The sequence below is a fragment of the Palaemon carinicauda genome, chromosome 36, assembly GCF_036898095.1.
Source record: "Palaemon carinicauda isolate YSFRI2023 chromosome 36, ASM3689809v2, whole genome shotgun sequence".
Taxonomy (NCBI): domain Eukaryota; kingdom Metazoa; phylum Arthropoda; class Malacostraca; order Decapoda; family Palaemonidae; genus Palaemon; species Palaemon carinicauda.
Window position 1 is genome coordinate 28,952,633 of NC_090760.1, and position 5,655 is coordinate 28,958,287.

A 5,655-nucleotide genomic window follows, 5' to 3' on the forward strand; every position below is an offset into this window, starting at 1 on the left:
TAATGATAAATTTTACACATTTTTACGTGTTTTTCATATTCAAATAAGCCATATATATTTTCGATATATTAATGTCTGGATTCTCTTAACGACCTCGGGATCAAAGCCCCAGGCGAAATCACACAAAGACAAGAGCTTGGCTCCGGCCGGGAATCGAACCCTGGTCGGCAAGCTTATATAGACAGTGACTAACCCATTCGGCCACGAAGAAAGATAAAAGTCAATGACAATTCTACTGTACTTATACCTGTCGAATTCAGGTATTTTGTACTTAGAATTGAAATCAACCCATCTTCACCATCGTAGCTAATTGGTAGTTTGTTACTTGGCATTCAATTAATGATAAATTTTACACATTTTTACGTGTTTTTCATATTCAAATAAGCCATATATATTTTCGATATATTAATGTCTGGATTCTCTTAACGACCTCGGGATCAAAGCCCCAGGCGAAATCACACAAAGACAAGAGCTTGGCTCCGGCCGGGAATCGAACCCTGGTCGGCAAGCTTATATAGACAGTGACTAACCCATTCGGCCACGAAGAAAGATAAAAGTCAATGACAATTCTACTGTACTTATACCTGTCGAATTCAGGTATTTTGTACTTAGAATTGAAATCAACCCATCTTCACCATCGTAGCTAATTGGTAGTTTGTTACTTGGCATTCAATTAATGATAAATTTTACACATTTTTACGTGTTTTTCATATTCAAATAAGCCATATATATTTTCGATATATTAATGTCTGGATTCTCTTAACGACCTCAGGATCAAAGCCCCAGGCGAAATCACACAAAGACAAGAGCTTGGCTCCGGCCGGGAATCGAACCCTGGTCGGCAAGCTTATATAGACAGTGACTAACCCATTCGGCCACGAAGAAAGATAAAAGTCAATGACAATTCTACTGTACTTATACCTGTCGAATTCAGGTATTTTGTACTTAGAATTGAAATCAACCCATCTTCACCATCGTAGCTAATTGGTAGTTTGTTACTTGGCATTCAATTAATGATAAATTTTACACATTTTTACGTGTTTTTCATATTCAAATAAGCCATATATATTTTCAATATATTAATGTCTGGATTCTCTTAACGACCTCGGGATCAAAGCCCCAGGCGAAATCACACAAAGACAAGAGCTTGGCTCCGGCCGGGAATCGAACCCTGGTCGGCAAGCTTATATAGACAGTGACTAACCCATTCGGCCACGAAGAAAGATAAAAGTCAATGACAATTCTACTGTACTTATACCTGTCGAATTCAGGTATTTTGTACTTAGAATTGAAATCAACCTATCTTCACCATCGTAGCTAATTGGTAGTTTGTTACTTGGCATTCAATTAATGATAAATTTTACACATTTTTACGTGTTTTTCATATTCAAATAAGCCATATATATTTTCGATATATTAATGTCTGGATTCTCTTAACGACCTCGGGATCAAAGCCCCAGGCGAAATCACACAAAGACAAGAGCTTGGCTCCGGCCGGGAATCGAACCCTGGTCGGCAAGCTTATATAGACAGTGACTAACCCATTCGGCCACGAAGAAAGATAAAAGTCAATGATAATTCTACTGTACTTATACCTGTCGAATTCAGTATTTTGTACTTAGAATTGAAATCAACCCATCTTCACCATCGTAGCTAATTGGTAGTTTGTTACTTGGCATTCAATTAATGATAAATTTTACACATTTTTACGTGTTTTTCATATTCAAATAAGCCATATATATTTTCGATATATTAATGTCTGGATTCTCTTAACGACCTCGGGATCTTTCTTCGTGGCCGAATGGGTTAGTCACTGTCTATATAAGCTTGCCGACCAGGGTTCGATTCCCGGCCGGAGCCAAGCTCTTGTCTTTGTGTGATTTCGCCTGGGGCTTTGATCCTGAGGTCGTTAAGAGAATCCAGACATTAATATATCGAAAATATATATGGCTTATTTGAATATGAAAAACACGTAAAAATGTGTAAAATTTATCATTAATTGAATGCCAAGTAACAAACTACCAATTAGCTACGATGGTGAAGATGGGTTGATTTCAATTCTAAGTACAAAATACCTGAATTCGACAGGTATAAGTACAGTAGAATTGTCATTGACTTTTATCTTTCTTCGTGGCGGAATGGGTTAGTCACTGTCTATATAAGCTTGCCGACCAGGGTTCGATTCCCGGCCGGAGCCAAGCTCTTGTCTTTGTGTGATTTCGCCTGGGGCTTTGATCCCGAGGTCGTTAAGAGAATCCAGACATTAATATATCGAAAATATATATGGCTTATTTGAATATGAAAAACACGTAAAAATGTGTAAAATTTATCATTAATTGAATGCCAAGTAACAAACTACCAATTAGCTACGATGGTGAAGATGGGTTGATTTCAATTCTAAGTACAAAATACCTGAATTCGACAGGTATAAGTACAGTAGAATTGTCATTGACTTTTATCTTTCTTCGTGGCCGAATGGGTTAGTCACTGTCTATATAAGCTTGCCGACCAGGGTTCGATTCCCGGCCGTAGCCAAGCTCTTGTCTTTGTGTGATTTCGCCTGGGGCTTTGATCCCGAGGTCGTTAAGAGAATCCAGACATTAATATATCGAAAATATATATGGCTTATTTGAATATGAAAAACACGTAAAAATGTGTAAAATTTATCATTAATTGAATGCCAAGTAACAAACTACCAATTAGCTACGATGGTGAAGATGGGTTGATTTCAATTCTAAGTACAAAATACCTGAATTCGACAGGTATAAGTACAGTAGAATTGTCATTGACTTTTATCTTTCTTCGTGGCCGAATGGGTTAGTCACTGTCTATATAAGCTTGCCGACCAGGGTTCGATTCCCGGCCGGAGCCAAGCTCTTGTCTTTGTGTGATTTCGCCTGGGGCTTTGATCCCGAGGTCGTTAAGAGAATCCAGACATTAATATATCGAAAATATATATGGCTTATTTGAATATGAAAAACACGTAAAAATGTGTAAAATTTATCATTAATTGAATGTCAAGTAACAAACTACCAATTAGCTACGATGGTGAAGATGGGTTGATTTCAATTCTAAGTACAAAATACCTGAATTCGACAGGTATAAGTACAGTAGAATTGTCATTGACTTTTATCTTTCTTCGTGGCCGAATGGGTTAGTCACTGTCTATATAAGCTTGCCGACCAGGGTTCGATTCCCGGCCGGAGCCAAGCTCTTGTCTTTGTGTGATTTCGCCTGGGGCTTTGATCCCGAGGTCGTTAAGAGAATCCAGACATTAATATATCGAAAATATATATGGCTTATTTGAATATATATATATATATATATATATATATATATATATATATATATATATATATATATATATGTATATATATATATATATATATATATATATATATATATATATATATATATATATATATGTAAAACCTATGGTGAAAGATAAGAGCGGTGGTAAAGTAAGAAAGATATAATTTGTGCAAAAAATTGGATATAAATTTCATGGGGAAGAGGTTGTTAAGCCAATTCTTATATGTGAAAGTTAAATGAGAATGACAAAGAAGAATAAAACCTGAAGTGCCTCAGAAGAATTATTGGGAAGGTAAAATGGTCAGCGTTTGTGAAGTGAGGAATCATATTACAGTATTCGGAAGTGGTTTAGTTGAGTGGAATAAAGGGTACCAGGTGTTAGGGAAGCGAATGCATAATATTGACTTACCAAAAAGAGGAGTGGAAGTCCTAGAAAATGCTCAATGGCTGATGAGGAAGACTTGTTGGATTTGGAAAGAGAGGTCTTTGTACTCTAGTTATAAAAAGTAACTAACGCTGTATAAGTGCTAAAACAATTGACTTGGAATACGGAATTTTAAACTTCTTCGAAGTTGCCTCGAAGAAGGTCTTATTTTTCTCCGTGGTGCTTTAGTTAAATTCATATTATTTGACTTGTCTATTGTTGTTGTCTAAGGTTGTTGTGGCCTGACTTGTAACGTCTCTGCCTGGTGTTTGCCAGTCGGGGGTTCGAGTCCCGCTCAAACTCGTTAGTTTCTTTAATGTCTGCAACCTTACCATCCTTGCAAGCTAAGGTTGGTTGGTTGGGGGGAGCCTATAGGTCAATCTGCTGAGTCATGAGCAGCCACTGCCTGGCCACTCCCTGGTCCTAGCGTGGGTGGAGAGGAGGCTTCTGCGCTGATCATGTAATTTATGGTTAGTCTCTAGGGCATTGTCCTGCTTGCTAGGGCAATGTCACTATCCCTTGCCTCTGCCATTGAGTGACCTTCAAATGATTCCAGTATCTGACCTCTGGAACGAGAAACAATCTGTATTAAACTCCATTTCCTCTAGTAACTAAGTTCTTACATGATGAGAAATAGCCTAATTTTGATGAAAATATAATTTTTTTTGTTTTTCTTGTTTTTTAGTGAACTTTAGTAGCGGGTAACATATGGTATTGGAGAGCAAAATTGATAAGTCATTATTATTATTATTATTATTATTATTATTATTATTATTATTATTACTAGCTAAGCTACACCTCTCGTTGGAAAAGCAAGATGCTATAAGCCCAAGGGCTGCAACAGGGAAAAATAGCCCAGTGAGGAAAGGAAATGAATAAACGATATAAGAAGTAATGAAAATTAAAATAAAATATTTTAAAAAGATTGACAAAATTAAAACAGATATTTGATTTATAAACTATAAAAGGACTTATGTAAGCCTTTTCAACATAAAAACATTTGCTCTGAGTTTGAACTTTTGAAGTTCTACTGGTTCAACTACCCGGTTAGGAAGATCATTCCACAACTTGGTTACAACTGGAATGAAACTTCTAGAGTACTGTGTAGTATTGAGCCTAATGATGGAGAAGGCTTGACTATTAGAATTAACTGTATACCTAGTATCAAGAACAGGATGGAACAGTCCGGGAAGATCTTAATGTAAAGGATGGTCAGAATTATAAAAAATCTTATGCAACATGCATAATGAACTAATAGAACGACGGTGCCAGAGATTGACATCTAGATCGGGAGTAAGAAATTTAATAGACCGTAAGTTTCTGTCCAACAAATTAAGATGAGAATTAACAGCTGAAGATCAGACAGGAGAACAATACTCGAAACAAGGTAAAATGAAAGAATTAAAACTTCTTCAAAATAGATTGATCACTAAAAATCTTGAAATAGTTTCTCAATAAGCCAATTTTTTGTGCAACTGAAGAAGACACAGACATAACGTGTTTCTCAAAAGTAAATTTGCTGTCGAGAATCACACCTAAAATTTTAAATCATTCAAAGTTAAAGAATCATTATCAATTCTGAGATCCGCATATTGAGGAGCCACGGTCCTTGACCTACTTACAATGATACTTTTAGTTTTGTTAGGATTCAACTTCATACCTCATAATTTGCACCATGCACTAATTTTAGCTAGACCTCTATTAAGGGATTCAGTAACCCCAGATGTACATTCAGGAGATGGAATTGATTCAAAGAGAGTATCATCATCTGCATATACAACAAGCTTGTTTTCTAGACCAAACCACATTTCATGTGTATATAGTGTGAAAAGTAATGGGCCAAGAACACTACCCTGAGGAACACCAGATATCACTTACCTATACTCACTATGGTGCCCATCAACAACAACTCTTTGTGA